Raw genomic sequence first — 25843 nt, 5'->3', positions numbered from 1 at the left:
GTGAATATGAAGATAGATTGCAGAAGCATTTATGAGATTTTCTTAATTTGGTTTGTTTCAGTTTCAAAATTTTGTTGTTGCAAGTGAAGGTCTTTCTGTTTGTAGTAGTTGAATTCTGAGGATAAACTTTTAATACTTAAAAGTGAAGAAAAATTTTGCAATGTCCACCAAATATTGCTGTTGAATTCCCGTGAAACGGTATTAAGGTTGAACAGGAATGTCTATGTAGTTGATGTAGGCAAAGTTGGATGGCCAGACCGGCCGTTACAGCTTGCGTCCAAAGGAAGCCGCTCGGACCCCTCAAGTACCCTGAGATACCGCTCGCCCGCACTATGAGGGGAGCAGAGGTGTTGAAGCACGCCGCACCCGCGGTGAACATATACAGGCTGCGGGCAAGTAGCAGGTCGTGCGCCGCACATCAGCCTTGGCCGGGAGGAGAGCTCCGGCTCGCCGTGCACATGTCGTCCTCGCTGGGGCCGAGGGGGGCCGTCCTCGAACCCAGCCGCGGCACAGCGCCGCGCGGCTGCGGGGGCACTGAAACATTAAAGCTAGGCGGCAGAATTGTGTTGGACCATCATTTTTCTTTTGAAGGCACAGGCATGTAGAGAGATTGAGGGGCCAGCGGCGTGCAGATATCCATGGCATTTCATCTAAGCCAGCCACTGAGTGTAGTGGAGCAGGAGACGGGAGCGTGGTAATGGCCGTGACAAGGACAGGATGGCAGTTTAACAATCGGGGGAGGTTTACAAGAAATGCTTACATATAAAATAAAATAGAAGGAGCAGAATGCCTTAAGAGTGGAACTCAAAAAAAAAATATAACCATCATATTCCTATCAAATTATATGAAGCAAGTTGAAACAAATTTACACCGGTTTCACCTGGGACAGGTGAACCCTAGATATCCTCTCGGTGGCTGGATTGCTTACTAACAATGTAACCGGAGTAAGAAAATCGAGAATGATGCATGGCCCGTGAAATCTGGGGGCAAGCTTGCCCGCGGGAACAAAATTCTTGACCATAACCTGGTCACCTACCTTCAAAGGGGTGGGTCTCCGTCCACGATCATACCTTTCCCTAACCTTTTCATGAGACACTTTAAGATTGGCTTTAGCCTTCTTCCAAAGATCTTTAATGTTGTCCGGATCTATTGTCTCGGGTAGAATGTCACTCAGAGACCAGAGGTTAGAGAGCGGCGTGTTGGGAACAAACTTGAACATCAAAGAAGCTGGAGTAAACTTGTGAGATTCATGAACCGCCGAATTCAAAGCAAAAGCTATCCAATGCAGGGACGTGTCCCACCTGGAAGGATCTTCATGATGATAGGCAATAAGTGCGGACCTGAGATTACGGTTAACCCGTTCAGCCAGAGATGGTTGAGGGTAATAAGCCGAAGTAGTTACATGAGAGATGGACAAGTCAAAACAGAATTTACGAAATAAATTAGATGTAAAAGCCTTAGCATTATCAGATACCATATATTGGCACGGACCAAAAGAAGCAAAAATAGAATTTAAGCAAGTAATGGTGGACTGAGCGGTAGCCAGCTTAGTCGGAAATAACCAAGAAAATCTGGTAAAACCATCTACACACACAAAGATGAACTTGTTAGCATTACCCTTTGACCGGGGGAAGGGTCCTACATAATCAATATACAGGCGTTCCATGGGGCGCGACGCTTGCTGAGAAGACAAGAGGCCTATCTTGGTGGACATGGTCGGTTTACTAAGCAAACAGGATTTACAAGCCTTTACTAGTTCACGGATTTCACCGTCCATACCTTTCCAGATGAACATATCACGAATTTTTTCACGAGTTTTAAAGATACCAAGATGCCCTCCTAATGGGGTCTCATGATAATACTTGAAGATCATAGGTACAAGAACAGCTGGAACAACTACTTTCATCATCTTATCATGCCTCGAAGGGCAACATAGAACCCCATTCCTCAGAACATAAGGGACAACATGTTCCCCAGAAGAAAGGGTTTCCATTATCGGAGCCAGCGTCGGATCTTCACGTTGGTATTTCTCGATATCCCTAAAAAGCATGGGAGCATATGTTAGGATGGCATTAACCTCAGATAGTATGGACTCGGAAGGTGATGAACTGTCGACCGGTTCGTGGGTCTCGACGTCGTTAGAAAACATACGGCTGAGTCCATCAGCAACAACATTTTCGATACCTCTGATATGTCTAACATCAAATTGGAAGGCAGAAATACGGATGGCCCAACGGGCTATACGACCAGTACGACGCGGTCTACCTAAGACCCAGCTTAAGGCTTGATTATCTGTCTCCAGGTCGTATTTGACGTGTTCCAGATAGAGACGGAACTTTTCTAAGGCGAATAAGACTGCCAAACCTTCAAGCTCATATATGGAGTACTTTGCTTCTTGAGCCGAGAGAGTCCTAGATGCATAGGCGATGGGGCGCCTCCCTAGTTCAGTCTCTTGGAGAAGGACTGCAGCTACCGCCGACGACGATGCGTCGGTTTGGACAATGAATTTCTTCGAGAAATCAGGCATAGCAAGTACAGGGGCATTACAAAGTGCTAATTTAAGGTCTTCAAAAGCGGCTTGTTGAGAAGGTCCCCACTCGAATTTGATGCCTTTCCTACGAAGAAGGTTTAAGGGCGCCGCTCTATTAGCGAAGTTAGGAATAAACTTCCTGAAGAAATTCACCATACCAATGAACCTGGCGATACCTTTAATGTCCTTGGGAGGTTTAAAATCACGGATGGCCTGTGTTCTAGAATGATCGACTGCTACACCATCGGGTGACACAATATGCCCTAGGAATGACATAGAGGGCTTAGCAAAGGCAACCTTGGACAACTTAACAGTTAACCCAGCCTTACGAAGGCGATCGAGAACTTCTCGCAGATGATCTAGATGTTCTTCAAAAGTCTCTGAAAATACGACGACATCATCTAAGTAGTGATATAAGTACTCGAATTTGATGTCGGAGAAGACCCTATCTAGTAGCCTAGTGAGCACAGCTGCCCCCGTGGGGAGCCCGAAGGGTACGCGGTTGTATTCATATAAATTCCAGTCCGTGGCAAACGCTGTAAGGTGTTTAGACTCTTCGGTAAGGGGAATTTGATTATAGGCCTGATTCAAGTCCAAGATGGTGAAGAACTTGGCCTTACGAAACCATGAAAAAAAAGAATGTAGGTCAGGAAGGGGCACAGATTGCAACACCACCTTCCGATTGAGAGCCCTGTAATCAATGACAGGCCTGAAGCCTCCTTGGGGTTTCGGGACTAGAAAAATAGGCGATGAATACGCCGACTTAGAGGGCCTAATAATACCATCCTTCAACATCTGATCGATAAGTTCTTTCAGAGCCTTCATTTTAGGTGGAGATAGCCTATAAGGTGGAAAACGGACAGGAATCGAATCCGTGACCTCAATTTTGTATTCAATAAGGTCAGTAACACCAAGAGTATCAGAGAACACCTCGGGAAACGACAGACACAGTTTGCGAATACTATCAGCCTGCTCCTCAGGTAGATGTCTAAGGTCTAACAACATCTCATCCTGGGTAGGCGAAATAGAAGAACATGACACAGAATTACACTTTAATAGTGGGATTTTACAATTAGAAGCAAATTTGAATGTGCACGACCTAGACTGGAGATCGAGCACAAGACCAGTGTGAGAAATAAAGTCAGCTCCCAATATAATGGGGCAAGACTGCTTGGCCACAAACAATTTAACTTTCCATGTAAACTTAAAAATACGAATTTTGACCAGTAAGGAACCTAGAATTTCTAATGGAGATGAATTAGCCGACACGTATTTAACAGGAGAAGAGACATAGTCAGGAAGTTTACAAACCGTTTTCAATTTAGAATACCATTCAGCCGAAATAATCGAACAAACACTGCCTGAATCTAAGAGAGCTGTTATAGGCTCGTTATTTAACTCAATCTTAAGAAAAGGAACAGGTGCGGGGGTATCCGCCGCAATCCTAAGACATTCTTTAGGGCATTCAAAAGATGAATTTGAAGGCTGATCGTTCTCTGCATTTACAACCTGTTTACTAGGGGCTGAGTCTCGGGAAGATGGATTAGTCGACTCAGCCGAAGCCACTAGTCACTTTTTAGTATTGGCATAGGTGGAATTTGCACCAGAAGTTGAGCAGGAGGGGGTGCTATTTGAGTTTGGGCAATTCTAGGCGATATGTGAGAAGGCCCCACACTTAAAACAGCCTTGTGATGACCCGGCTCCATTCCTTGTCCCACTTGACTTGATCAGTGGACACTTGTTGCGCAGATGGTCAGGCGACCCGCAAGCATAACATTTACGGGGATTGACTGGTCGGCGAGGTGGAGGCCGAGTATTACTAAAGGAAGGCGGGGGTTCTTTCGCGACACGCAAAGAGTCGGCGTATCTAACTCCTTCCGCTGAGACGGCCAACGCTTCAAGTTCAGAGAAAGTTTGCGGGCACGCCGCGAAACACAAATATGACCTGTAGGGTGGTGAAATCCCTTCCACAATAGCTTGTACAATCTGATCCTCAGGGAGATGAAGAGCAAACACCCTAGTATAAAACTTAATGTCCTGTATGAAATCAGCCAAGTTTTCATCCAAGCGTTGTACACGGTAATAGTACTTCTGAATAAGGGAGGACCTGGCCCTTGCCGGGATGAAGTTAGCTAGCAAATGGGCATGGAAATCCTCAATAGATGATTGCTCGGCAATGGCTCTTACGATTTTATCTGAGAGAATACCAATAGCATACGGATAGATAATTTGCAAAATTTGACATGGAGAAAGAGAAAACACAAGGGCATGATCCTGAAATTCAACTAGAAATCTTAAAAAAGAAATTACATCACTGGTGGTATTAACGGAAAACTTAGAGATACCTCTGAGCAACATTGCCAATGGATGAGGCAAGCTGCTAAACCCGGGTGACATAGTAGGTAAAGGTTTCAATGGCAAGGAAGTTAATTCAGAACGGATATTACTCAAAGATGCACGACGTTCAGATTCGTTGTCCAATGGGGCAGGGATAGTTTGAGCAGCAACGGTTATCCTATTAACTTCTCCCTTGGGAGGCGCTTCCTCACTACCTGCATTCACCCCAGTTAACAATTGAGTGACCTTACTAGATAATTCGGAAATATTTTCCAGGAGCGTACTAGCTTCCTTCCTCTGAACGTCATTCAGTTTTAGAGACAACAGATCGTTAAACCTATTCGAAAAATGATATAGCCTGCCTTGCACACGCTTAATTTGATTAGGAGACGGATCATTTTCATAAAAAAACTAACTACAGAAGCTAGCCCAGTAATATTCTCGACGATCGTGGAAAGAGAGTCATCAATTTCTTTCTCTCCCAAATTGGGGATGGAAATGGGCAAATCAAGGGACTCTCTAAGCTTGTTAGTGTCTACTGCAACCGTGCCTCCAGATTGCACATTTCTGATAGTTAATTCATAGATCAACTCCTCCTTGCGCAAATAGTTAAGATGGAGAACATCGCGAGGGCCGGGCATGGTGACAGAACAATTTTGAAAAACTCAAAAAATTCCAGCAACTGGGAAAATAGTTAGAGTTCGGAACAAAACAATGTTTAGCCGTCAAAAGGGGCTAAATTGAGACCCATTCAACCACGCTCTGCTACCACTTGTTACCGTGTTTTAGCGGTAGGTAGAGGTGAAAGAAGGTGCGGGTATGAATGGATCTCAAGCTACGAAATTATAGTGCCCGTAAAGTAAATTTAAAATTTAATACGGTTATATTTTCTTTTCAAAATAAATAAGTAACAAGCATGGCAGGTACAGAATAGCAAGTCAAAATAAGGTAGTTACAATATTTACAGAATTTGGGCTTCGCGCCCCGAGTTCACAATGCTTGGACAATCAGCTCAGTTTTACCCCAAACACAAGTTTTAACAGAGGGGCAGAAAACCCCATTCATACCTAGGAGCCCTTGCTCCAAATTACACTGAAAAGCCTCCTCGAGGCATACAACATACAATTTTCAAAAGAGCCACTCGCTCTCAAATTTAAGCCTCTCCCAGGCCACACCAAACTCCACCTTCAAGCTGCCCTCAACGGACATAAACACAGGGGGTAAAATACCCAATCTACTGAGGTCTATTAAACGAAAAGAATGTTAATTAAATGACCTCTAAAATAACAATTTGAGAGGAGGCGAACTTGCACTCCTAATACACTAGATTAAGACCTACTTGGCGCTAGGCCGTTAATACAAGGGCTAATCCTATACTAAAGAGGTGACTTAAGAAGAGAACAATTTGTTTTACATTAACGAAGAATAGGTTGAGAAAAATAAGTTCACCTCAAAACAATATGAGTGGGAGCTCGAGAGGGTTAGCACTCTCTATCCCAGAATGTAGCTTTCCAAGAGAATAGATGAAAAGAGTAGTTACATTTACATTTTAGGAAAAGGTTACATGGTGGAACGCTTCGCACCTGCCCCGAGAGTTAAACTGCTGAGCTAGCAAAGAAAGAATTTATTAATCGGCCATTACCTTATAGTTGACCGCTGCCGGAGAAAGAGGCGCTTCCCGCCTCCTGCTATGTACTTAATTCACTGAAAGATGGAACAGAAGTGGCCCGGAGACCCAAAAATCAGCAGTTTATATCCTCTCGCGGAAGGTTCTAGGTGTTAGGGGAAAGAAAACGCCCTCCCACAAACTTTTTATTGGCTAGGGTATAGAAACATATTCAAGTTGGGGGAAGATACCAATGATTGGTCAGAAATTAATAACAGAAATTCGGGATTGGTCAAATACAAAACAAGGGGAAAGAGAGGGGTATACAGCCAACTTAAACAATAACAGAAAGAAATTTAACAAAGAACAAACTTTTGAAATAAAATTTTCTCCAAAGAACAGTTATTTTTCTTCCCACTAGGGTGCACTATTGTAGTTTTTCAGTGGTGTCCTCTAGAAGAGAAAGTTCACACTTCTTACTTCAAGCAAAACAAAAGTACGTCGAAAATGACACAGTTCACAAACTCAAAAATTTCCAGGTGGTGACATCTTCTGAGAAACTAGAAAATTAATAGGGTAAATAAAGTTCGGACTTCCTCCAGCAGAGGAGTTTCCACAGGCGCACATTTTAAATTAGCGGAGTGGAGGTGTACCGCCCGGTACAATTATTATTATTATTATTATTATTATTATTATTATTATTATTATTATTATTATTATTATTATTATTATTATTGCAGCCAAATGGCCATTAGAAGGTTTACGAGCCATTAGAAGATTTAGGATATGTTTCAGCCTTACTAGAATTTATTTAAAGATATTGTCCGAAATGGTGTCGATCATATCGTTCTTCATATAACTCGTATTTACTGTTTTTACTTGGGTTATGGAATCTTTTGATAATACAAACTTTGTGGTGCAAAACGTGCACAAAAAAAGGTGTCATTAAATGTCTTAGATCATAGTCTGATTTCTTCCACCCTTCTGTCAACATAACATCCGTTGAATAAAAGTCCTTCCAGATGTTCTTTTGTTTCCATGTAAGATTTTGAGGGTGCGATTTTTAAAAGTTCAATATACTGTATTGTATATAAATTCACTGCTTTTATTATGTATTTACAATACAGTACACACTAGCTCAGAGTTTTTCCTTTCAAGCACTGTCAGTGAAATTTAGAAATACTGTATACACTTACGCTGTAGGATGGACACTCCACTATATTGGACACATTCTTAACGATCCATAAGGAATTTTCACTGTATATACGAAGGTAATCCCAAAAATAAGGTAACGTATATTTTTATAAATACATAGACCTCTTTATTTCTACAGTGGTTTACATCATTTTACAGCTTGAACATTTTTCTACATCAGGGCCTCTCAAACGCGCAAAATCTCACGCGTGCAAACTGCGGTACAGAGTTCCTGTGCACAGTGCATCCGTCCCACTCGGCTCGGCTCAGATCAACGCTTCGTCTCTGGACTACTCGGCTTAGGTCGGCTCAATTCGACTCAGATCTGGAGCGCTACGGAACTAGTGAGGAAGAGGGAGACAGGCGGAGCGAGCGAGGCAAGCTCGGGGAAAGAGAGAGACAGCGCTATTGTTCCAAATCGAAGAATGGGGGTCTGCACTCTGGTCAACCAAGCGAAGTTGCCTTTTGCACCGTGCACAGTACATGCACACTAAGAGACCCTGTTCTAACATATATGGTGATCAGCCGATTTTCACGCATGATTTTTTCAACCTTCACGACTGCCTCGACGGAATTTGATTGCTCCCGCTCCTTTGTTCGTCGCGAACTTCAGTCTGACCGGCTGTACACTCTCTACACCACTTAGGAACATTTTTGACATCCATGCACTTGGCGGTAAAATCCAATGGGAGCTCCATTCTCAACGGCTGCCAAGCCAAAACTGAGTGCCTCAGCGCGGCGTGCGAGTGCTTAAGTTCGAGCGTGGGAAGCACTCTCCACAATATTGTGAAAAACAGCCACACAGACAGAGTTCTGTATTTATAAAAAAAATGGGAGACCTTATTTTTGGGATTACCTTCGTATATTGAAATATCTGTACGAAAATAGCTATAATCTACTTTTCTCAACAACGGTTACATGGGAAGACAAGTTTTACGACCCTTTTAGAGTTTGGGAAGAACGCGTATATTGCCGAGATTATTTAACTTACGATTATGTCTCAACTGACAGACACACGACGAGGCTGCCTGTTGCAAAAATAAATTGAAAATCTGAAACGAAGTTTTCATGAAATAGCGCTTCAAAATAAGGCAAGTTTTGTGCTAAATATGTGACGTCACACGCATACTCTGTTACAAGATGGCGCCGTGTTGACTCGACCGCTCAGTTGGAGGTTAGCTGTCGTTGTGAATACATCGTGATCAGTTGTATAGAATAACACATTTAATAATGGAAACGAAAGATTTGATTTGGATTCGTAAACAGATCCTGCAAAAGAAAGAGTAGAAATGAGAAAAATAAATTTTTAAGGAATACTTTCAACGAATGTGATAAGGTAATAGTGTATTCTGCCCGAAGTCCGAACCTCCGCAGAGGTGTGCCTGAGCCGACGTTTATGTACGGTAGGGTGGCCAGTTCCTTTTCGCTCCTCCATTTCCTTACCCCTCAACCAACAGCGCGTGGCAACCCATCCAAATATTGACCACGCCCAATGTTGCTTAACTTCGGAGGTCTCTCGGCTACGGCAGTTAAGAAGTAAATAAACTGAAACGAAAAGAGCGTAATACGCGTTACTGTGAGAAATTGAAACAGTGAAAACAATTTACAAGAAGAATTATTAAATTATGTCACTTATTTTTCATATAACAGATCCCTACTACACAGAGTTATTACCCACATTCGAAGTGTGCCATGTTATTAATTATGAATAACATTTAACAACCAAGTAATACTTGTCTTTTATTTCCAATAACCCTCAAAACCCTGAGGTCGTTACAATAGTGATAGCCTACCGCAAAAAATTTCTCTTTTCGTTTTGGTTTCTCATATCCGCTTGTGATGTAGATCCCACATAATACGATGCATAGGCACTGGTGTCATTTAAACCTGAAATAGGAACTCCAAAACATACCATCCACTGCCAAGGTATGTGGTACATTTCTCCAAACTATTGGAAGCAAGGTTCATTGCGTTTGTTCTTTCCGGGGTCAACTCACTTGGTGTCTGCGAATCATTCCCATTCAACCTTTGTTGCTAGTTACTTCTTCACGAAGGAGAGCCCATATCCAACTCTGGTGAGATATATGAGCGTTTACTTGTATTGGGCTGAGGCTATGCCATTATTATTATTATTATTATTATTATTATTATTATTATTATTATTATTATTATTATTTCCGGCTCCATGGCTAAATTATTGGCGTGCTGACCTTTGGTCACAGGGGTCCTGGGTTCGATTCCAGGCAGGGTCGGGAATTTTAACCATAAATGGTCAATTTCGCTGACACTGGAGCTGGGTATATGTGTCGTCTTCATCATAATTTCATCCTCATCACGACGCGCAGATCGCCTACAGGAGTCAACTCAAAAGACCTGCACCTGGCGAGCCGAACTTGTCCTCGCAAACTCCCGGCTCTAAAAGCCATACGTCATGTCATATATATATATTACTTTTTATAATTTAGTTATGTTTTTTTCTAGTGGCTTTACGTCACACCAACACAGATAGGTCTTATGGCTGTAGTTATGTTAATCATGTTATTTTAAGAATGATACGATTAAATAAATATTTATTTTATTTATTTGCATCGATACCAACCAACTGTGGACTGCGGATTCTTAAGCTTACACCTTTCTGTTCAGTTTGTAACAAATGGTTTTTCAATTTAAAATATCTTTTCGTTCGTTCTTTCGCCAAGATGTTCCGAGGTTTTCTAGCGTCTACCCCGGAACTTTCTTCCTAAACATGGTCCTCTCCGCTATGTCCTCTGGTTTTGTCCTTTAACCGCATTTCTCTGTGTGCCTCATTCACCCAGCGGGGATTTGCATTTTTCGTGGAAAGTGAAGAATTTGTGCGCCAATCTCCGCAGGTCCATTCTTTTAAATATAAATTAAATGTAATAGTATGAATATATTATTAATTTTACTCTACATTTTGCGTAAGTTTGTGAACACAGAAGGATCATTTTGGTAATATGCCATTATTATTATTATTATTATTATTATTATTATTTTATTATTATTATTATTATTATTATTATTATTATTATTATTATTATTATTATTATTAGTATTATTATTATTATTATTACCGAGTTTTCCGTGGTAGGTAGAGGTGAAAGAAGGTGCGGGCGTGAACGGGTCCCAAACTACGGAATCAAAGTTAATGTAAAATTTAACAAGGTTATAATTTCTTTTTAAAATAAAGAAATAACAAACATGCCAGGTACAGAGTAGCAAGTCAAAAGGGTAATTACAATATTTACAGAATTTGGGCTCAGCGCCCTTGCTTCACAATTCGTGGGCAATCAGCCCAACCTTACTTCAAAATAAGTTTTACCAGAGGGGCAGAAAACCCCATTCGTGTTCAGGAGCATTTGCTCCAAATTACACTGAAAAGCCTCCACGAGGCATACAACACTCAATTTCCGAAAAAAGAGCCACTCGCTCTCAACTCTAAGCCTCTCAAAGGCCACACCAAACTCCACCTTCAAGTGGTCCTCACTGGACATAGACACAGGGGTAAAATACCCAACCTACTGAGGTCTATTAAATGAAGAGGGGTAATTACATGACCTCCAAAATAACAATTTGAGAGGAGGCGAACTGCACTCCTAATACACTTTGTTTTTAAAAACCTAATCTGGCTCTAGGCCACTAATGCAAGGGCTAATCCCATACTACAGAGGTGACTTTAGAAAAGAAACAAATTTACATAATGTTAAGGAAGAACAGGTTGAGAAAATAAGTTCACCTCAAAACAATATGAGTGCGAGCTCGAGAGGGTTAAGCACTCTCTATCCCAATACGTAGTTTAAAAGATAGAATAGATACCAGTTTCTTTACATTTTTAAGGAAGGTTACATAATGGAAAAACTTCGGACCCGCCCCGAGAGTTAAACTGCTGAGCAAGCAAGAAAAGAAGTAATTAATCGGCCATTACCTGGTTGTTGACTGTCGCCGAAGAAAGAGGCGCTTCCCGCCCCCTGCTATGTACTTTACACACTGAAAGATGGAACAGAAGTGGCCCGGAGACCCTAAAATCAGCATTTTATATCCTCTCGCGCAAGGTTCGAGGCGTTAGGGGAATGAAAACACCCTCCCACAAACACTTTATTGGGTAGGATACAGCAACATATCCATGTTGGGGGAAGATAGATCCAATTGGTCAGAAATTAATAAAAGAAATTCGGGATTGGTGAAATACAAAACAAGGGGAAGGAGAGGGGTATACAGCCAACTTAAACAATAACAGAAAAAAAATTAACAAGAAACAAACTTTTGAAATAAAAATTTCTCCAAAAAAACAGTTCTTTCACTCCGCACTAGGGTGCACTATTGTTGATCTTCAGTAGTGTCCTCTAGAAGAGAAAGTTCACACTTCTTACTACAAGCAAAACAAAATACGTCGAAAATGACACAGTTCAAAAACTCTAAAATTTCCAGGTAGTGACATCTTCTGAGAAACTTGAAAATTAATACCGTCAATAAAGTTCAGACTTCCTCCAGCAGAGGAGTTTCAACTGGCGCAACTTTTAAATTAGCGGCGTGGAGGTGTACCGCCCGGTACAGACCTCCCCCCCAAAAAAAAAAGTTCCTCCAGGGGTGACACATGAAATTTGTTAGAAAACAAGGTCCAAGTTTTGATGTAGATATGGAGATTAATTGCCGAAAAATTTATAAGATTCTCTTAATGTGGTTTGATTCAGTTTCAAAATTTTGTTGTTGCAGGTGAAGTAAAGTCTTTATGGTTGTAGAAGTGGAATTCAGAAGATAAACTTTTAATACTTGAAAGTAAAGAAAAATTTTGCAAGGTCCACCAAATATTGCTGTTGAATTCCCAAGTGTAGTCATTGCTTATAGTAACTGTTCATGTAGTTGATGTTGATTAAGTTGGATGGCCAGACCGGCCGTTGCAGCTTGCGTCCAATGGAGGCCGCTCGGACCCCTCAAGTACCCTGAGATACCGTTCGCCCGCACTATGAGGGGAGCAGTGGTGTTGAAGCACGCCGCGCCCGCGGTGAACAAATACAGGCTGCGGGCAAGTAGCAGGTCGTGCGCCGCACATCAGCCTTGGCCGGGAGGAGAGCTCGGGCTCGCCGTGCACATGTCGTCCTCGCTGGGGTCGAGCGGGCACTTCCTCTAGCCCAGACGCGGCACGGCGCCACGCGGCTGCGGGGGCACTGAAACATTAAAACTAGGCGGCAGAATTGTTGGACCATCATCTTTTTTTTTGAGGGCACAGGCTTGGTTGAGAGGTTGAGGGGCCAGCGGCGTGCAGATATCCATGGCATTTAATATAAGCAAGCCACAGTGTGTATAGCAGGAGACGGGAGCGTGGTAATGGCCGTGGTAAGGACAGAATGGCAGTTTAACTGTGCGGGGAGGGTTTACAAAAATACTTACATATGAAACTAAATTTTATAGAAGGGGCAGAAAGCCTTAAAAGTGAAACTCAAAAAATATAACCTTCATATTCCTTTCGAATTATATGAAGCAAGTTGACACCAAATTTACACTGGTTTCACCTGTGACAGGTGAACCCTAAATATCCTCTCGGTGGCTGGATTACTTAATAACAACGTAACCGGCGTAAGAAAATCGAGAATGATACAAGGCCCATGAAATCTGCGGGCAAGCTTGCCCGCGGGAACAAAGTTCTTGACCATAACTTGGTCACCTACATTTAAAGGGGTGGGTCTCCGTCCACGATCATACCTTTCCCTAACCTTTTCATGAGACACTTTAAGATTGGCTTTAGCCTTCTTCCAAAGATCTTTAATGTGGTCCGGATCTATTGTCTCGGGTAGAATGTCACTCAGAGACCAGAGGTTAGAGAGCGGCGTGTTGGGAACAAACTTGAACATCAAAGAGGCTGGAATAAATTTATGTGATTCATGAACCGCTGAATTCAAAGCAAAAGCTAACCAATGCAGGGACGTATCCCACCTGGAATGATCTTCATGATGATAGGCAATAAGCGCGGACCTGAGATTACGGTTAACCCGTTCAGCCAGAGATGGTTGAGGGTAATAAGCAGAAGTAGTTACATGAGAGATGGACAAGTCGAAACAGAATTTACGTAAAAGATTAGATGTGAACGCCTTAGCATTATCAGACACAATATATTGGCACGGAACAAAAGAGGCTAAAATAGAATTTAAGCAAGTAATGGTAGACTGAGCGGTAGCCAGCTTAGTCGGAAATAACCAGGAAAATCTAGTAAAGCCATCCACGCATACAAAGATAAACTTGTTAGCATTTCCCTTAGACTGGGGGAAGGGTCCTACATAATCAATATACAGGCGTTCCATGGGGCGCGACGCTTGATGAGAAGACAAAAGGCCTACCTTGGTGGACATGGTTGGTTTACTAAGCAAACAGGGTTTGCAAGCCTTCACTAGTTCACGGATTTCACCGTCCATACCTTTCCAGATGAACATTTCACGAATCTTCTCACGAGTTTTAAAGATTCCAAGATGCCCTCCTAATGGGGTCTCATGATAATACTTGAGATCATAGGTACAAGAACAGCTGGAACGACCACTTTCATCATCTTATCATGCCTCAAAGGGCAACATAGAACACCATTCCTCAGAACATAAGGGACGACATGTTCCCCAGAAGAAAGGGTTTCCATTATCGGAGCCTGCGTCGGATCTTCACGTTGGTATTTCTCGATATCCCTAAAGAGCATGGGAGCATCTGTTAAGATGGCATTAACATCAGATAGCATGGACTCGGGAGGAGATGAACTATCGACCGGTTCATGGTTCTCAACGTCGTTGGAAAACATACGGCTGAGTCCATCAGCAACAACATTTTCGATACCTCTGATATGCCGGACATCGAATTGGAAGGCAGAAATTCGGATGGCCCAACGGGCTATACGACCAGCACGACGCGGCCTACCTAAGACCCAGCTTAAGGCTTGATTATCTGTCTCCAGGTCGAATTTGACATGTTCCAGATAGAAACGGAACTTTTCTAAGGCGAATAAGACTGCCAAACCTTCGAGCTCATAGATAGAATACTTGGCTTCTTGAGCCGATAGAGTCCTAGATGCATAGGCGATGGGTCGCCTCCCTAGTTCAGTCTCTTGAAGAAGGACTGCAGCTACTGCTGACGACGACGCGTCAGTTTGGACGATGAATTTCTTCGAGAAATCAGGCATAGCAAGTACAGGGGCATTACATAGAGCTAATTTAAGATCTTCAAAAGCGGCTTGTTGAGAAGGTCCCCACTCGAATTTGATGCCTTTCCTACGAAGAAGGTTCAAGGGCGCCGCTCTATTAACGAAGTTAGGAATAAACTTCCTGAAGAAATTCACCATACCAATGAACCTGGCGATACCTTTAATGTCATTGGGAGGTTTAAAATCACGGATGGCCTGTGTTCTAGAATGATCGACCGCTACACCATCAGGTGATACAATATGCCCTAGGAACGACATAGAGGGCTTAGCAAAGGCGACCTTGGACAACTTGACAGTTAACCCAGCCTTACCGTAATCAAGGCCGCTACCGCTTTCTCCCCACTTCTAGGTCTTCCCTACGCTATCGTAGCCATAAAACCTATCTGTGTCGGTACAACGTAAAGCAAATAGCAGAAAAAAAGTTAGGATGATCTGAAAAGAAAGGTTTCATACAAGTAATGTATTGCATCGTACACGCTAAAATTAACTTAACGATTTACTTGAGCGCTCACGACAACAGCAAGTGGTATTCACGCACCCCAGACCGATGCTAGATTGTTCCTGGAATTTCAAGACAGCAGCCACCAAGGCCAATATTTATGAATTTCGTTGTTCACATCAATTTGAATACGGCAATATTCCTTGGACCTGTTAGCGTGGGACGCTTTGTACGAAGCGGGAAAAAGTCGACCTATTAAGAAGAAGCTACTAGAATGGATTTGATGGAGCGATTGACTGATGTAGTAGAGGGAGAGGAAACTTAGACTTAGGCCCCTCGGTCTCAGTTGGCATTGGTATTTCGAGAGTCTCACTTGGTATTATAACTTAGGTAGAACCTCATGATATTAGATCAGTGGTGAGTCCTACTTCTGAACTGCGCTACCAGTGAATTATCGCAGTACAACCGCAGAGCTTCTGTACTTTTATTTCTTGCACTTTGTCATGAACTCATGGCGAGTTACTTCATTCGACTACTTGTAGTCATATTTTCCAGTCCGGAACGAACAAGAGGCCTACTGCGTCTCAATTAGGCATAGATAGATTTTTATGTCTAGAGGAAGCATCATTTTAATTTGGAAATATTCCGATCTTGGAATTTTCTCCACTCATAAGTACCCATAGTGGTCTGTTTCAGTAGGACTGATATCTGCTTTATAGATATTGGCGTAATAGTGAGTGGTAATTTTAAAGAAGACGCCTTTCAACTATTGATTGACACACGCAACAGGCATACCAGTACTAAGATCACGAGATGAGCAGCCCACATGAAGGAAGGCAACAACCACGGAACCAAACCAGATCAGAAGGATGTCCAAATGAACTAGTCTACAATTAGTGAGCGTTCGATTAAAATGCAGTAAGCATTCGCGGAGTCAATTAAAGTTAATGAGTCACTTTTCATTCAGTAATCTTTCAGTTCAGCTCTTGGTAGATTACTAGCATTTCATTTTCACTTAAACAAATTATTTTCTTTGCTTTTTAATTTAGATTACGTTAAATTAGACTTGTTAATCAAGGTAGTACTTAATGGCTGGTATCCTATCACCCTACCCCTGTGATTATCTTGTGTCTCTCCTTTTAATACAAGTTTTGACCTAGGGCCTTCAGCTCTGGTCTGGCTCCCAATCACCTTACAAAAGAGAACTAACGTTAATTTTGGATGGGTAACCATGGAACTATTTTAATTAAAAGTAATAAAGTATCAGAATCTTTGTTCTATAGTGTGATGATTTATGGGTACGTCACAATTAATCAGATCTTTCAAGGTAGTAATTGACAATATACATATTGTCGCCCATCCGTGGTGCAAGAGTGGGACCACCACAACGTGTACAAAACACACGATGCATGTACATAACAAACACATGAACATTAAATTATAGTCGATGTAAACCAAACCAAACTCCCATGATGCAACAACCCCGAAGGGCTATGGCCTACTAAACGAACTCTGTACGTCGCAATGTCTGTAGATTACAAGGTGTTGTGTGGTCGGCATGACGAATCCTGTTGGCCGTTGTTCTAGGCTTTCTAGACCGGGGCCGATATCTCACCATCTGATAGCTCCTCATTGTAGTCACGGAGGCTGAGTGTGAGGAAATCGAACCTGGGGCCTCTGGGTAAAAGCCAGATATCCTACCCTTCACCAGGGGGTCAACGTATTCGATATGTCAGTAAAATGAAAATATTTTAATCTAAGAGTACTCATTTTAGCTTTCCCTTACAATCTGCTATCCGTCACACTGACACAGAGTAGGAAGTTGGAACGTGTTGTGAAAATCCTCTGTTTCCAATCCAGCCGTTCTGGTTCGACCTCTTCATTTATTAAAAGTAATTTCCACGAGTTAATCATAGCTGATGATTTTATACCATTAATAGCAGATGCGAACGGACAAGCCAAGGTATTGTTTCTCCTCGACCAATCTATCGCTTATGGAAGATCAGACTAGACCACAATTAGGTATCCACTGCCTTGGCTACCTGCCCTTCAACCAGTGAGGTAGGTCTTACTAATAAGTACTGCTGAATATTCCTGCTGAGATGCACTGATTTTACTAATGTTAATTTTATTCCTCTTTTAAGTAGTCCTGTGTTGCTCTAAAACATGAAGTACGCACAACACCCAGGAGAGCCTCCAGCAGAGCAGAACGGTAAAGAACAATTTCCTCTCAGCAGGGTGTACGTAATTGGTGACAGAGAAATCCGCGCCTGGATCTGGCGACCGCAGCTCGAACAGTAACGGGTGATTTAGTGGGGCCTAACCGCAAAACTTTCAAGCGAGCTACTCCCAAACTCGGGGTAACAAGTAGAACTAAATTGACATTATCTGTTCCCTTCAGATTTAAATCGATGACTTCTGAATACTAAACATAGTTACGTTGGAGTTTTGGTCAGTGGAGCTTTGATTTGGATAACCAGTCGACCGAAGTTCAGAAGGAATGTTTGATATCAAATTTCAAATTCTTTTCGTTCTTAATCCATTTACCGTCCAGGGTTAGTTTTTACCTCGGAATCGCCTCAAGTGCAGTGTCCTGGAGCGTGAGAGATATGGTAGGGGGTAAAACTGGGGAGGAGGAGCAGTACCTCACTCAGGCGCCCTCGCATGCTACGCTGCACAGTGTTCCTGTGGGGGGAAGGGAAGATTGGTAGGGATAGACAAGGAAAAGGGAAGGACGCGACCGTGTACTTAAGTACCATCCAGGCATTTGCTGAAGGAAAATTGGAAAACGACGGAAAACCATTTAGAGGATGGATGAGATGGGATTCTATCCCCTCCTCTAATCAGTTGACCTCCCGAGGCTGAGTGGACCCCATTTCAGACTTCGTACCATTTTTTCAAATTTAATGGCAGAGCCAAGAATCGAACCCGGGCCTCCCCTGTGGCAGCTAATCACACTGAACACTACACCACGGAGGTGGACGGATACTAATATAATTGTTCATAAATTATTATTATTATTATTATTATTATTATTATTATTATTATTATTATTATTATTATTATTATTATTACGGAGATATCTCTGGAGCAGAAAGAGGTTAAAGAAGGTACGGGCTTGAATGGGTCTAACTACAATACAAGGGATTGATTTAAAACTTTAACAAAGGTTATATTTCTTTTAGAACTTCAAACTTAACAATTTTTCATAACAATGCAACATCAGGTAAAATGACAATCTCGAAACAAGTCTAGGAAAATCCAAAATTAGTGAACTTTACAGATCCTGGACTTCAGACCCCTCGCTTTACAATTTTTGAGCTCCCAGCTCAAATTTACAAAAGAGCACACATTTACTCAAGGGCAGAAATCTCCTAATTCATGGAGCACTTGCTCCCAAAATACAATTTCTAGCCTTCTAGAGACACTCATTAATCTTACAAAACTTTGAAAAATAGCCAACAGGCTATGTTTTCCTAGCCTACTCAAGCCAATCACTGGCCTCTCAATGCACAACTTACAATTTGAAAAATGATTTTATACAGGGGTATTTAATACCCAACCTACGGGGAATTCATAGAAAAGAACAGGTTAAATAACTGGCCCAAACACAAAAGGAATGGAGGCATACACTGAGCTCCAAGACAATGAAAACCAAAAACCCTCAAGGGCTCTAGGCCGTTGAAACAGGGGCTATTCCCAAACAATACAGAATGAAAAGATAAAACGTAGTCACCTCAAACTAAGATGAAGGGGAACTCGAGAGGGTAATTCACTCTCTATCCCCGATTTACAATTAAAGGGTTTACAAAGTTTTTACATTAGCCGAAAGATGATTTACATTTTAGAAACTTAGGTTACATATTTAAAGATTCGGACCTTTCCCTCGGATTAAACTGCGGAGTTAGCAGGAAAGAATAAAGAGATGTGGCCATTACCTTGTAGATGTTCTAGCTGCCGACGAAAGAGGCCGCCCGCCTCCTGCTTGAAACACACACACTCAGAAGGATGACGATCAATTGGCGAAGGAACGTGAAAAGCCGTAGTTTATAAACCCTCAGAGAAGGGTCGAGATCATTCAAGACTAAACTAGCCACACCCTCTCAATTTTATTGGTTGAGTTCAAAGGTAACACTCAAAATCGAACAAGAAGCCTGTAATAGGTTGAACATTAATTACAGAATTTTTCATTGGCCAGATTCAAAACTGGCGAAAAGGACAAGGAAATATTGCCAACCCAAAAATAAACGAACATCAATCAGTTACAAAAACCTAGAAATACAAAACTTCTTTAAATTATAAGTTCTTTCACTTTGCACTAGGGTGCGTAACCATAGTTTTTTGGTAGTGTCATCTGTGGAGAAATGTCCAAACTTCTTGATGTAGCCTATAACAAACAAAACTAGGAGAAATTCAGTCAGTTTAGAAAACTTCACAATAACAAAACTACTCAATATTTTAGTGGTGACATCTTCTGATTAAAGTTCCAAGTTGGTGTAGTTAGAGTTTCACTGTTTGACCAATAGAGGAATTCATTTAGGCGACGATTTTGAATGCGCGGCGTTGGGGTGTACCTCCCGGTACAATTATTATTATTATCTGTATACGGCTGTATACGTGGACGAGACCTGGAGACACTGGAAGGTATCAAATAGACTTCATTATGATTAGGCTGAGATTCAGAAACCAGGTGTTGGATTGCAAAACTTTCCCAGGAGCAGACGTGGCCTCTGACCACAACTTGTTGGTCATGAAATGCCATCTGATGTTGAAGAAATTGAAGAAAGGAAAGAATGCAAAAAGATGGGATCTAGACAAGTTGAAAGAAAAGAATGTGAGGGATTGTTTCAAGGAAAATATTGCACAAGGGCTAAATGAAAAGGCTGGAGGAAATACAATAGAGGAAGAGTGGAGAGTTATGAAAAATGAATTCAGTAGGGCTGCTGAAGAAATGTTAGGAAGGAAGAAAAGATCAACTAAGAATCAGTGGATAACTCAGGAGATACTAGACCTGATTGATGAACGACGAAAATACAAGTGTGCTAGAAATGAAGAGGGTAGAAATGAATACAGGCGATTAAAGAATCAAGTGGATAGAAAGTGCAAGGTAGCTAAGGAAGAATGGCAAGAATGTCGAAGAAATGCAAGGATGTCGAATGTTGTATTGTCCTGGGAAAAGTAGATGCTGCATACAGGAAAATCAAGGAAACCTTTGGAGATAGGAAATCTAGGTGTATGAATATTAAGAGCTCAGATGGAAAGCCACTTATAGGGAAAGAAGACAAAGCAGAAAGATGACAGGAACATATCCTACAGTTGTATCAAGGTAAAGATGTACATAATTTGGATCTGGAACTAGAAGAGCCTGTTGATGCTGATGAAATGAGAGACCCAATTTTGAGGTCAGAGTTTGACAGAGCTGTGAGTGACCTAAATAGGAACAAGGTACCTGAAATTGATGACATTCCCTTTGAATTACTGACTGCCTTAAGAGAAACTAGTATGGCAAGGTTATTCCATTTAGTGTGTAAGATGTGTGAATCTCCCGCACCATTAGTTTAGTATCTCATGCCTGCAAAATTTTAACACGTATTATTTACAGAATAATGGAAAAACTAGTTGAAGCTGAGTTGGGAGAAGATCAATGTGGCTTCAGGAGAAATTTAGGAACATGTGAAGCAATCCTGACTTTACGTCTGATCTTAGACGATCGAATCAAGAAGGACAACCCCACGTACATGGCATTCGTAGATCTAGAAAAGGCATTCTATAATGTTGATTGGACCAAGTTATTTAAGATTCTGAAAGTGATTGGGATCAAATACCGAGAACGAAGAATTATCTACAATCTGTATAAAAATCAGTCTGCAGTGATAAGAATCGAGGGTTTTGATAAAGAAGCAGCAATCCAGAAAGGAGTGAGGCAAGGCTGCAGTTTGTCCCCCCTCCTTTTCAATGTTTACATAGAACAGGCAGTAGAGGAAATCAAAGAGGAACTTGGAAAGAGAATCACAATCAAAGGAGAGGAAATCAAAACCTTGAGTTTTGCCGATGATATTGTTATTTTGTCTGAGGCTGCACAAGATCTCGATAAGCTGCTGAACGGTATGGATGAAGTCATGGGTAAGGAGTACAAGAAGAAAATAAATAACTCCAAAACAAAAAGTAATGGAGTGCGTCGAACGAAGGCAGGTGATGCAGGAAATATTAGAATAGGAAATGAATTCTTTAAGGAAGTAGATGAATGGTGTTACTTGGGTAGTAAAATAACTAACGATGGCAGAAGTAAGGACATAAAATGCAGATTAGCACAAGCAAGGAAGAGCTTTCTTAAGAAAAGAAATTTGCACACTTCAAACATTGATATGGGAATTAGAAAGATATTTTTGAAGACTTTCGTGTGGAGCGTGGCATTGTATGGAAGTGAAACATGGACGATAACTAGTTCAGAAGGAAAGAGAATAGAAGCTTTTGAAATGTGGTTTTACAGAACGAAGCTGAAGGTGAGATGGATAGATCGAATCACGAATGAAGAGTTACTGAATCGAATAGGTGAGAGGAGATCGATTTGGTTAAATTTGACGAGAAGAAGAGATAGAATGATAGGACACATCTTAAGGCACCCAGGACTTGTTCAGTTGATTCTTGAAGGAATTGTAGGTGGTAAGATCGGTTGGGGTAGACCAAGATATGAATATGACAAGCTGATTATAGCAGATGTAGAATGCAATAGTTACGCAGAGATGAAAAGTTTAGCACAAGGTAGGGTGGCATGGAGGGCTGCATCAAAATATTCTATGGACTGATACACAAACAACATTATTATTATTGTTATTATTATTATTATTATTATTATTATTATTATTATTATTATTATTATTATTAGCCGGTGCCATGATGTAGGGGTAGCGTGTTTGCCTCTCATTTGGAGGTTCCGGGTTCGATTTCCGGTAAGATTACGGAATTTTACCTGGATCTGAATGCAGGTTCGAGGTCGACTCAGTCCACGTGATTACAAATGAGGAGCTATCTGACGATGAGATTAATAATATTTGTTACCGTGTTTTTGTGGTAGTTATGCGTGAAAGAAGGTGCGGGTGTGAACGGGTCTCAAACTACGAAAGTAAAATTAATTTAAAATTTAACAAGGTTATATTTTCTTTTCAAAAACAAAGAAATAACAAGCATGGCAGGTACAAAGTAGCAAGTCAAAGGGTAGTTACAATATTTACAGGATTTGGGCTTCGAGCCCTGAAAACACAATGCTTGGGCAATCAGCTCAGTTTTACCCCAAACACAAGTTTCAACAGAGGGGCAGAAAACCCTATTCATGCCTAGGAGCCCTAGCTCCAAATTACACTGAAAAGCCTCCACGAGGCATACAACACTCAATTTACAAAAAGAGCCACTCGCTCTCAACTTTAAGCCTCTCAAAGGCCACACCGAACTCCACCTTCAAGTTGTCCTCACTGGACATAGACACAGGGGTAAAATACCCAACCTACTGAGGTCTATTAAATGAAAAGGGGTAATTACATGACCTCTAAAATAACAATTTGAGAGGAGTCGATCTGCACTCCTAATACACTTGTTTTTAAAACCTAATCCGGCTCTAGGCCACTAATGCAAGGGCTAATCCCATACTACAGAGGTGACTTTAGAAAAGAACAATTTGTTTTACGTTAACGAAGAATAGGTTGAGAAAATAAGTTCACCTCAAAACAATATGATTGGGAGCTCGAGAGGGTTAAGCACTCTCTATCCCAATATGCAGTTTAAAAGATAGGATAGATACCAGTTTCTTTACATTTTACGGAAAGTTACATAATGGAAAAACTTCGGACCCGCCCCGAGAGTTAAACTGCTGAGCTAGCAAAGAAAGAAGTTATTAATTGGCCATTACCTTGTTGTTGACCGCTGCCGAAGAAAGAGGCGCTTCCCGCCCCCTGCTATGTACTTTACACACAGAAAGATGGAACAGAAGTGGCGCAGAGACCCTAAAATCAGCAGTTTATATACTCTCGCGGAAGGTTCTAGGTGTTAGGGGAATGAAAACACCCTCCCACAAACTTTTTATTGGGTAGGATACAGCAACATATTCAAGTTGGGGGAAGATACCTATGATTGGTCAGAAATTAATAACGGAAATTCGGGATTGGTTAAATGCCAACAAGGGGAAAGAGAGGGGTATACAGCCAACTTAAACAATAACAGAAAGAAATTTAACAAGGAACAAACTTTTGAAAAAAAAATTCTCCAAAGAACAGTTATTTTTCTTCGCACTAGGGTGCACTATTGTAGTTCTTCAGTAGTGTCCTCTAGAAGAGAAAGTTCACACTTCTTACTTCAAGCAGAACAAAAACACATCAAAAATGACACAGGTCTAAAACTCCGAAATTTACAGGTAGTGACATCTTCTGTGAAAGTAGAAAATTAATACCGTCAATAAAGTTCAGACTTCCTCCAGCAGAGGAGTTTCAACTGGCGCACATTTTAAATTAGCGGCGTGGAGGTGTACCGTCCGGTACAATATTAATAATGATAATAGAAATAAAATGAAGCAGGAGAAGAAGAATGGTTTTCTGTAAGAAGGAAGTAAGTTCTCGGATGAAATAACTTTTACATTGCTGTTTACAGGCCGAGCTTGCTGTGCAGTAGGGAAAGCCTTGTAGACTAAGAATATCTACTCATATGTTGGATGTAGCCTAACAGAAATTAAGGTAGGCTACTAACAATGATTGCTGTTACAAACAGGTAGGAGTAAAGGTAGGTGGGCATTCAGAATGAAGAGGTAAAAGACGATAAATTAATTTGTCGGCATAAACGGACTTTCGTGATTCGGTCAAGTGAAGCGGAATGTGGATGGTAGCAGAATAATGAGGTCCAACGTGATAAACATCAGAAGCAGACACAGGGGACGAAGAAAAGGTCAGTTTACAAAGACTTAAACGACGGGTGTCAAAGTTTCTCCGCCGTAAGCATAGTGCCGGTACCATTTATTTCTTTTTTTTTTGTACGCGGACGCAAGTCTCTGTCCGTGAGTCGGCTTGTATATACTGTATGTGAAAGAATATTCTTCTCCTACCGCTTTCCTTACACCTTGTGGCATCGCGGGTGCGAACCGCGTCATACACACATATATATGTGTGTGTGTGTATTGTGCCCGTCCCTACACCTAATGGCTCCGGCATGATGTCTACAGGGCGTTAACGGGTTGGAATAAAACAAATGGGCGCTTAACTCGACTAAGCTTAAGGGCATACAGGGTAGGAGACGGGTCATACCTAATTACAATGAGAACACATTCGGGTTAAAGATTAGATTAATACACGTGGTTTATTAGGCCTTAATGATGATGATGGTAATGACGCATTTATATACAAATGAATTACATGGATTATTATCAATTGTTGTTGTTTGTTATCGACTTTCAGTCGTTTGTGATGGATCCGAGTATTATCTATCGCAGAGCGATCCATTATGACGAGATTCGAACGGGAAAACACTTATCATAGACACTGAGGCTATGTGATATCATTGACCAATAGGATTAACATGCATGCAACGAATCTGAGCAATCCCTATACTAAACACACAGCTATTCCCCAACGAAGTACCACGAAGGAACTCATAAAAATGTGGAACAAACGCCCGGGTTTGAACCGACCCTCACTTGTAAAAAATTCACCACCCCGATGGTCAACACCATCGGTAACTCAATTATAATCACAACAAGATACATAAACCCTTAAAGAACACAAATTATATACAGTAAACACGTGAGACATCCAGCCTTCGGTTGAGCATTGGGGTACCAATGCCGCTGTCGGGAACTGAACTGACACCCGTTGGGATGGAAGTGGGACTCTGAAAACCCTAAACTACGTTATACTCAAGTGTGTAATGGCAGTAAACTAACAAGTACTGGTAACAATCGCCGTGTCATTTATTAGCGACTACATCAGTCTGGCGTGTTGAATATTTCATTATTAAGCGATTCTTTCGCCCTCATTCACTTCAACTCAAGGCTCCCTCTTACACGAGCGGACGAGAATACACAAAAAACCGACACTTCTCCTCAGTAGGTCAACTGCCCACAGCCCCCACACGGCGGGTGGTCATTGGCCTCGGCCTTCACAGGCATAACGCCCTTTCTTAACAAAACACCCCATCTCGGGGATCGTTCACTAATAAACTGAGCCTCATCGTTCCTTAAACAAAATTACATTGGCTCTCAATACTTCACTTCAATTCAACACACACATTCATTTACAATATCATGATCCCGCGACGCGACATCGGTTCCTATGATACCAATACTTGTTTGATTACCATAACTACAATTTATTATTATTATTATTATTATTATTATTATTATTATTATTATTATTATTATTATTGGGTTCATCATTACACCATCTCCCTACACGACTTACCTGGAAATTAGACCATACTGCGTGATCATAATTAACTTCCTCGTAATGACGGTGTAATTAATCCATATCTAAATTGTGATTTCTGATAAAATCGTCACACGGTAAT

The sequence above is a fragment of the Anabrus simplex genome, chromosome 6 (genome assembly GCF_040414725.1).
Source record: "Anabrus simplex isolate iqAnaSimp1 chromosome 6, ASM4041472v1, whole genome shotgun sequence".
NCBI classification, from domain to species: Eukaryota; Metazoa; Arthropoda; class Insecta; order Orthoptera; family Tettigoniidae; genus Anabrus; species Anabrus simplex.
The sequence above is the reverse complement of the archived record's forward strand: the minus strand, read 5'-3'. Positions refer to the sequence as shown.